The sequence below is a fragment of the Rhinolophus ferrumequinum genome, assembly GCF_004115265.2.
Source record: "Rhinolophus ferrumequinum isolate MPI-CBG mRhiFer1 chromosome 13 unlocalized genomic scaffold, mRhiFer1_v1.p Super_scaffold_3, whole genome shotgun sequence".
Taxonomy (NCBI): domain Eukaryota; kingdom Metazoa; phylum Chordata; class Mammalia; order Chiroptera; family Rhinolophidae; genus Rhinolophus; species Rhinolophus ferrumequinum.
Window position 1 is genome coordinate 1,525,599 of NW_022680356.1, and position 10,124 is coordinate 1,535,722.

The following is a 10,124-nucleotide window of genomic DNA, read 5'->3' on the forward strand; positions in this document are numbered from 1 at the left end:
GGGCTGGGGCACAAGCTTAATTGGCTTTTCTCCTTTAGCTCATCTGCACCCTACTTCCCCATGGGGCCTCCGGGATTCTGCACCCAAGTCCTTGGCTCCAAGTCAGCGTCGGGCGACTTCAGACCAAGACATCCCACAGCCATGTCCTGAGCATCAAGCGTGTGGGCTCAGGGTCCCACCAGTCACAGCCTGCACCAGGCTGAGCAAGTAGAAGGCAGGTCGGATTTGCGGCTTTGTCCCAGAAAGCCCGTGATTCTTCCTTGGCCAGCAACTGGGTTAAGATCTTTAAAGGCGAGGAAAAAAATAATAAAATGTTAACATTTGAAAAACAGACAACATACCTCTGGGGGCTGGAACAGCCCTGAGTGACAGGGTATTAGTCCCCCTCCAGACCTCTGAATCTGTCACTGACCTTCATGTTGGGAATTTGAAATGGAGCCGGTCTCAGTGAAAGCTGGACTCTGACCTTGGAGAACCGTACGCAGGCTTTTATCCGCGTGCTGGCGGGGAGGAAGTTGTGCCCATCTGCTGATTTCCCCCCAGAATCTGCAGGGCTAGGTTCTCCCACGGTAGGAGCTGGTCCTTTGAGGACCTTGCTCCTGCACACCTGTACCTCTGTCACCGTCCCCAAGGCTTCATGTATCCGAGCCTGCTCAGGACACAGCAGCTGGTGCATCACTTGTCAGCAGGGCACATGGGGGAAGTGCCACAGTCCCACGGTGGCGCTGCACCACCCTGTGCAGAGGCCTAGTGCTTTTTCAGAGGAGTGTTGGACTTGGTGACAGAGCACCTAGGAAGACTCAAGGCCCCACCTGGACGCCTCTTTATTGCGATGTACCCTCCAGGGGCATCCAGGCAGCACACTGGTTTCTGGCCGCTTTCTACTGACCTCCCAGCCTTGTCCCAGGGCCAGTGGCTGCACGTCCCAGGGGGTTTGAGTAGCGAGGGCAGCTCCACCAGTGTGCCACAGCCCCTCAGAGCTCCGCCCGCCCCCCAGTCCTCCCTGCAGGCCCAGCTCCTGTGCCAGCCTCAGCACTGTGTCATCGGAGGAAACCCTCGAATTCCACATCCAGACGCTGCGCACCCACGTCATAGGTCTTGACCTTCACCATCGCCGCCAGGGTTCTCCCCCCTTTTCTTCCTTGTCTTGACCCTTAGCCATAAAGAGGTGTTTTCGAAGAGTAGGAAACAGAAATACATAGCCCAGTTTATGAAAACACACAGAATACCACCCCAGGTAGGTCATCCAGCAGTGCATCCTGCTCTCTCTCCCGCCTTTCATGTTAGCTCCAGGTCGATAAATTAAGGTATGTGGCAGTCAGGACCCCTGACACCCATTTCTGGCCTCCTGCGGTCCTGCTGTTGTCCAGGGCTCAGTTCTGGCCACCAAGAGGGAAGCAGAGATCCACTGGGGGCAGGCAGGAAGGGAAGGGGTCTGGGAAAGCTTTAGCTTTCCTGAGGAAGGGGTCAGACAAGACTGGCTGTCTTAGATTGAGTTCCAGGGACAGACTGAGCCCGGAGCTGTGTGCGTGTGGTGGACGTTCCATCTCTTCTTCCTGGGCACACGAAGCCCTGACCCTGTCAACATGGACAACTCTTGTTTGTCTTTGGGGGCCTTCCATGAGTGCCCTTCCCCAGCCCTGCAGTTAATCACCGCCTCCCGGGTGGCCCTGCACCTAGGTGTGTCTGTGGGGTCTCCCCCACTGCACCATGAGTTGCACCATGAGGTCGGGGAGACGGCTCTTGGATGTTTCTATCATCTTTGCCCATCCCCACAGTCCGGCCTGGAACCGCCACCCTCAGCTCCCACTGCTCTGCCTGCACCGTGGACAAGGATGGGGACGTGCATAGGCCACAGCCGGGTGGCAGGGTCTGCGGGTTCCGCTGGCTCCTGCCCTCCCTGTCCTCACCTCCAGTCCGCAGCCTGACGTCCTGGGAGCCAGCGGTGTTCTCTGCCCATCCGTCTGCTCCCTGAACTCCACGTGGCCGTCTAGCACCTCCCACCTTCAACTCTCATCTGCAAGGAGGAGCCCGGCCTGCCACCACCAGGACCCGGTCCCCTCTGGTGGCCTCGCGGGGCCCTGCTGTGGGCTGGCCAGTGTGCACTCCTGTCCAACCCTGGTTCCAGGCCCAGCACACAGTAGGGCTAATAGGAAGGCACTCGATGCCCCTGAGAGCCCCACGGCCTGCGTGTTCAAGGAGCTCTTCTGAGGGGACTGCTAAAACTGTACCTTCAAATGTCACCCAAACTGCGAAGGCATGTGGACGTGGGGCCAGCTGGGCACCGTTGTGGGGTGGGTGAGAGGACCCAGCCCCTCTGAGCAGGTGGTGCTGGAATGGGAGGTGAGAGGTAATCACAGAGGCGGCCTAGAGCCTTCTGGGCTAAAGGCAGCCACTCAGGACCCCAGTGAGCCAGGCCTGACCTAAGACAGAGCCCAAGGGGCTGCCAGTGGCAACTGTGCTCTGTCCCCTACCTCCCAGCTGGTGGGCTCCCACCTACCCCCACAGGCGCAAGAGGCCACTCGAGGGGGAGACCTCTAGAGCAGGCTGGCCAGCACACTAAAGTCGGGGTAGGTGTGGAGCGTACGTGCAACCGCCACCTGGCCCATGGCGTGACGTGGTGCCAGCTGATGGCCCAGTGAGAGCACTGGGGGTGAACCACCAAGGAAGCGCGTCCACCTACGGCTGGATTTGTACTGTGGCTGGGAGACTGTACTTGCTGATGAAAATTCTGGGACCTTTTTAAATTTGCTACCCTTCCCTAGCACTGCAAGGCCGTGAGGACCCCTTTTAAGAGCTCAAAGTCAAGCAGCGGTGACACTCACACGATGTCATCCTCTGCTTTTGTTCTCAGCTGCTGACTGTGGGATTGGCTCTCCCGGCTCTCCCATCTTCTGAGTTACAGGAAATCACAGCTGGTGGCTCCTGCAGTGACCAGAACAGAAACTTCCACTAGCTGAACCAGGAAGGGACAAAAACAGCCTCAGGCCCGGGAGGTGACCGCCAGGAAATGAGGTGGAGACACAGGTGTGTGAGTGAGAGCCACAATGTTCTCTGATGACTCTGCATTCACGAAGGGGAGAAAACATTGCTTCTGAGAGTGAAGGTATGTGGAAGATCACACACACGTGTGACGGTGACAACCCTGGAGGGGGTAGCGTTAACTGACACTGGCTTCCACATCTTGCAGCTTACGTCACGTCAGGCTCTGCAAAGGGTACTCGGCCCCCATGACCTCATCTCACCCACAATGGCCCTGTGAGTGCGGGATCGTGACTGACATTTTATAGACAAGGTCACCAAGGCACAGCCTCCAAGTAATTTGCCTGAAGTCGCACAGCGAGTAAATAGCAGAAGGGAGATTTTTAACCTGGGTCCCAAATGTTCTCTCTCTAATCTGAGGACTCTCCAAGGTCCCTCACTAGATGTCTGTTGTCTACTCAACATGGGACCAGGAGAGCGATGACAGTGACAGAATCAGAGGTGCAGCCCTGACCCAGTATGTGTCTGCCTTTGTGGAAGGCAGTTCATAGGGAACGAAGCCAGAGGCCAGAGTTCAGAAGGGACAGCTGCCTGGATGCTTAGTTCCTTCCTGTGGGAAGGAAATCCAAGGCAAGAGGGTTGTGACAACCAGGTGACAGAGGCAGCCCGAGCAATCAAGAGTGTCCATCAGCCAGGCGCCTGACCTGGAAAGCATGCCGCCTTGTCCCCTGGCCTCAGAAGTGTGACCATCTCTGTCCAGTGACGTGTCTCGCCTGTTTCTAGCAGGTTGGGGCCATTGAGGCAGGGGAAGAAAAACAACATTTCCAGAGCGGGGAGCTCTCAGGTCAGGGTCTCCTGCCGCAGTGTTCCTAGCGAGGCAGAGCAGGCTGGAGTCAAGATGTGCCTCTTTCAGTGGGCTTTCCAATGGCCGGGTCTGTGTTCGACACCCACGATATTTAAAGGACAAGGGACCGCTACCTCCTACCCTCGGCCCCTCCTCTCCCTCACCTACCATCCAGTCCCCCGAGGGGACCACTGTGAAAAGTATGGCTTCTCTCCTTCCAGGTACTTCTTCATTTATGCTTTTACAAACTTACAGTTTCTGACAAGAAGAAAACACATGGGTTATGTTTTATGATTGGTCTGCAACTTCCTCTTTTCACCTCCAAAATATGTTCTCCTGGACACCCTCTGTGTCAGCACGTGAATGTCTACTGTCCCTTTCCCAGCTGGCCTGAGGACCCACAGTGTGGTCATAAGCCTCGTGTGACTGAGTGACTTCTCTGATGCCGAGCGCATGTGGCCACAAGGCCTTCTAGAGAGAGAGTTGTCCTTTCTCACAGAGCTGCTGCCTCTGAGCAATGACCAGAGGTGGGGGCGGCGGGGACAGGACCTGGTAATGCCAGGAGTCTGGTCTCTCTGATGTTTAAGAGGTTCAGAGGAGGTGATGGATCCGAGAGGTGATGGTTTGGTGGGTCTGGAAGGTCTTGGGCCTGAATCATCTCCCACAATGCAGTGCGCAGCTCTGCACAGTCAGGGCTGCTCTCCAAACCAGCTAGGCTGGTCAGATGAGGGTCAGCCACCTCCCCACAGGCTGTGGTTCCCGTTTACCCTCTTGGGCTGGGTGTTCCCTGCTCACCTCTGGGTGCACCTCTCTGGACCTTCCTCCTCTGTCAGCCACATGAGGCAGCGGCAGGTCCCCTTCCTTCCTGCCAAGGACTCAGTTGCTCTGAGTCATAGAGCGAGACCCAGGGCGACCACACGCTTTCCCCTCCTCTTACGTTTAGCCCCGCAGTTGGAAAAACGGGTCTGTTTGCCATCATAGGAATCAATTCACGCAAAGGACACACTTCGTGTCATGGTTGGCAATTTTAGGAGGACAAAGGCACACAGTCCCTATGGAGTCTGAGGTTCCTTGCTTTCCAGAAACCTGCCTGCATGCTGAATTGTCCCCTCCTCATGCCTTCTCTCCCTTTCCCCAGCCTCTCTCCCTGTCCTTCACCACTCACTGTGCTTGGTGCCCCCCACATGGCAGGCACTGGGCACCGACAGATGAATTAGCGAGTCCTACTACTCTCCACGAGAACATTCCATCTTCTTCTGTACCAACTTTCTCATTCTGCATGGGGGAGTTTTTATGGTTTGATCATGTTTTCTTATTTCATGCTGATCCACCTCTCCAGGGCGATTTCCGAGACACCTGGGCTGCTCCCTGGCCCCCTGTGTCTTTCAGATCTGTCCCAAGCACTTGGCATTGACCAAGAGTTCCAAGGACTGAAGGAGCATAGGCACCTGTAGGACTCCCCCCAACCCTCCAGGAGAGCTCACACTGGCCTTAGAAAGGCCTGAATGGCCCCCACCTGGAATGCTTGCAGGTACACCAGCCTCACCTCTACTGCCAGGCTCCCACAGACACCTCCCTTTCCAGCCTGGTCAGTGCTCAGCTTGGGCGTGGCACTCAGAGGGTGTGTTTGGGGCTGAATGAATGGACAAGTCACTGTGTGGGACCAGGTTACCAGACAGGTCTACCACTTCACAAGTTCTAAAAGATAATTTGCAGAGATGGAAGCGGTCGCCTTGATTTGGGAGAATCAGGGCTGTGAACACAACTTTCCTTTCCTAAGTGTAAGTGTATTTTTTCCAACAGAAATGCTAAAAAGAAAAGATAGCGAGACAGGATCCCCTGGCACGGCAGATGGGAGGTTAAAGTTTCCCTTACTTTCTCAACGACTGAAGGCCCGTGTCTTCTCTAGAAGGTGGGCTCCTTCCTGAGGGGTCAGTCCCCAGAGGCAGGCCTTTGGAGGAAGCCCAGGTAGAAGTATGAGTTTGAGAGGGAAAGGCCTGGGGCCGAGGCTGTTCCAGGATGCATCAGTTGAATTCTGACACTTACTCCGCAATTGCTTCAGTCGAAGAAGCATGCTGCATGGCAAAGGCTGTCAGAGTGGCAAGAAAAACCTCAAAGGAAGGTGCTTCGCATGGAAACAAGCCAGCCCAGCCCCAAACCTGCTGAGACCACAGTCCGAGGACCCAGGGGCCCAGCCCTGCTCTGTGCCTCTGATGTTTCCTGCTATTTTGGGCAACTTGGGCCAAATTCCCTGTGCAACTTGCTGGGCAGGTCCTGGCTCTCATATCCGGGTGCAGTGTCCAGCCTTCTCTGGGGCAGACAGAAGGAACCAGATGACTTTCGGAACTGAACAGGGAAAACGACTAAGCTTAATGCACGCTTTACACCCTGTGAGTGTTGCCTCTTTCCTCCTGAGCGCAGCCTGCCTGCCTTTGGCCTTTCCAGCTGAGTTCTACAAGCCACCCTGCTCCCTACAGAAATCAAAGCTTTCTGGTCTCCAGGACTCATCTACGCTGGTGTACCCTCTCCTTCTTCTCTGCATAGGCCCCCTCTAGCGCTCCTGTCCCCAATGGTTCCGGTCTTCTTCCAGAACTCGCTGCCTGTGTCTGTTTCCTTCTGCCCTGGACACCCCCACCCAAGTGCCTCTGACTCTTAGTATGGATTTCCTTCTTTGTACCTGTAGCCTGGGCAGTGTGTGGATCCGTGACTGACGCTCCTCTGGGAGACCCTCTCCACTTACCCACGGCTCACTCTCTCCCACGAGCTCCCCCAACTCCTAAGCCGAGCCAGGCTTAGCTGGGCTCCCTGCTCCGTCCTTCCAGCACCAAATCTCATTGCACATTCACTTTAGGGGAATCTGGTTGATGCCTGTCTTCCGTACCCTGTGATAAGCTTCAAACAGGCAGGGACCATGTCCACACTATTCCCAAGCTACTCTTGTTGCCTGGCGCTTACGGAACTGAAGGCAAGGGCCCCTGTTACTGTTACATCTTGAGTGCTCCCAAGAGGTGCTCAGAAACGGGAGCCAGTTCCCACCCCAACCTTGTTGTACAGTGACTGGCCCATGTGCCACCTAGGCATTTGCAGAGATGGGGAAAGTGCTCAGCCTGGGTGTCTACTGACTGCATGTGATGTCCCTTTTCGGTGGAACCCACCTTGGGAGCAGGGGCTCACAGACCCTCGGCCCTAGGTCCCTGTCCCTGAGATACCCAGACAATGCTAGCCCCCATTGCACGCTCTGAATCCCAGAGCTCAGTGATTGTTCTCAGGTGTTGGGGGTATGCCAAGCCTCCCCAGCACGAGGAAACACAAACCTAGCAGAAGTTGAGAACAAGAGAAAAAGATCACATGTACTGGCTCATTGTCACTGGAGGCAGCAGTTCACAGGTGCCCCTTTGGACCATTAAGGGACTGCTCTCCGGGGAGCCGCACCTCTAGTTTTCAAGTGTACGGCTTTCAGGCAGTAGGGACAGAGGCAGTGGGGAAAGTGCCACTGGAGTCGAGTCCAGTTACTGTCACTGTGACCTGGGCACACCCCCTCCCCACTCTGGGCCTGTATGGTGGGTGACACCTACCAGAAAGGCTCTGTGGGATGGCGTCATATAGGCAAAGTGCTTGAGTGCGTAGGGCAGGTCGGGCACTTAGTAGGCTTGGGCCAAGGCCGCTGTGACTGCCATTAACCCATCTGTCCAGCAGGCGCCCTCATTGCTTCACACCGTGGGTGGAAATCCAGGGCTGTGGTGACTGAAACAAGGAAGATTCCCTGGGATAAAGGCTGGCCCAGGGCAGTTCTGAGCTCAAACTTCATCCTGCGCCCCCAGTCATACACGGGGATAGTGACCTCCAAATATCTTTTCCCTGTCAGGGTCCAGAGCTCTGACAGCCGGGAAGGGGTGCCTCGGGGGAACAAGCCCAGCGCCATGCTTGAGATGAACACCAAGACTGGATTTGGATTTGGGCGGCTGCCAACGGTCTTCGTGGAGCACAGCATCTGACGGCCATTGCCCACCTGAAGCACGGTTGCAAGTGCTTGTAGCTTTGGAGGCACAGCAGCAGCACTCAGGCTCCAGGCTGAGCTCCACCGCTCAGCAGCTGTGTGGCCTTGGGCAACTACTTCTTAACCCTTCTGAGCCTCCATTACCCCATTGGTCAAATGGGAGTCATTCTACAGACCTCCAGAGCAAATCACCTGCCATTATTTATTGGCAATTCCTGTCCCCTGGATCTTTCCCAGAACAAGTTCCTCTCCCCCAATCCCCTCCCATCCACAGTGGGGCGGTGACATCCGCTGCCCTCAGGCTGGCACAGCTATGTCACTTTCTACTTTCTACTTTGTATACACCCACTCTGGGCTGTGTTATTATATTGACAGAAGCCCCAGATCCAGCCCAGGCTGACCCCCACACTCACACCCACTCTGCAGCTGAGAACACTGAGGACACTGCAGTGACTTATTGTTGGCTGGGGTTGTTTGTCATACCTGCTGGAAACCAAAGTGTGCTCCTGTGCTTCGGATCAAAATGAACCATCAGCAAGTGGCCCAGAGCCTCCTGGGGAAGTTCTGCTGTGACATCAAGACAGATCTGCCACTGCTTCCAACACTCTTTACGTCCAAACAGAATCATCCCACTTCCTCGTCTGTGGTCAGGCACAGGCCAGGCTGGGGCCGCGCTGGCACTGCACAAGCATGAATTGAGCCCCTCCCAGGGGCTGGATTCTTGGTTAGGTGCCCAGGGTATGACATACCTGGGAGCACACAGGCTGATGGGGTGGGGCGGGGCCGCCCTGCACAGGGTAAAGCATGGTCAGGACGACGGGCCCCACACAGGACTACATGGGAGTGGCAGGGACACAGAGAAAGGGACAAGGCCAGGCTGCTTCCTAATACTCTGTAGCCTCTTAGGCCTTATCAGAGGAGGTCTGTGGTCAACAATCAGCTTTGCTGAGGGACAGCAGGCAGACTTTCCCCAAGGCCCACGCTTGAAGGACTTAGCAATAAAAGTTAGAAATAGTTAGCAAAAAAACAAACTGAAAAAACCCTCAAGGCCAGGCAAAGAAATTATTAAGAATTCATATGACCTTTATGTTTTTTAATTAGTGAATACCAATAGAGAAATTGCCAAGGAGCTGGATTTGCTTCCAAAGGTTGTCTCACTTCCTGTGGCCTTGCTTGGAGGCTTGTCCCACTAAAGTTCCCTCAGGAGGAAGATGTCTTCCCAGGGCCAGCAGGCCCAACTGACACCGTGTAAGATGCCTGGCTGGGTGGGGACCTGGGGGGAGGCCCCTCACTCTCAAGGCCATGTGCCCATGAAGGCTCATCCAGTCAGAGAGGTCCTGCCCTGGGGGCCTGGCAGGGGGCAACAAGCCTTGGCACAATGGCCCCCGGGCCTCCAGCCACTAAGGCTAGCAGCCCCTAGGAAGCTCACAGAGGCATACAGAGATTTTCTCATCTCACATGCCTGGTCTCTCTCCAAAGTGGTCAGAACACACAGCTCACAGCAAAGGATTTGCTTCTTTCTGGAAGGACTGGGAAGGAAAGAGCTGTGTAAAGGGGAAAGGATGAGAGTGCCAGTGGGGAGAGGGGAGGGTTGTAGGTGAAGCCACAGAAGGCCCGGGGAGTGTGATCTGGGGACATGCCCTGGTAACAGTGCCTAAATTAAAATAAACAGGTGATGACTCCAGTGTGATACTTATTTAAAAATAAAGTCAAAACAAGAATAAAGAATTTGTGGCCAAGGGGTAAAAAAAAAAAAAAAAAAAAAAGCCCCTCAGTTAATCCAGTCTAAAGACACGGGGTGGGGGGGTCCGGGAGAGTCCTGCCATCACAGAGGCTCCCGCTGCCCCCTCTGAGTGGAGGGGACAAATCTGCTCTAAGAGCTCCCCCTGTCCCTTGGGCTCAATGCAGATCTGTCCCAGCACCTCCTATAGTGCTGGGACAACTGAGAGCGACCTCCTTCCCTCAGAGGGACAGACTCTCAGCTCCAGCTCACAGTGGAGGGGCCCATGGGCGATGGTCCCCCACAGGCAGGGAGAAGGGGTAGGTGGTCAGAGCTGGTCTCAGCACTTGCTCTGCAGACCCCCAGGGGGCAGGAGTAGGAGCTGGTCCACCTGAGCCTGGACGCGGAGGTCGCTAATATAAACGCACCTGCGGAAAGGTGAAGGGACATCACTTAGAACAGTTGAAGCAACGGTGACTCGGTGACTCGGGGTGCGCCATGCTGGGGAATTTGAGGGGCTTACTTATTGATGGTTGTCATTCCTCAGGGATGGTGATGACCTGCGAAGAGGTCCCCGCCCT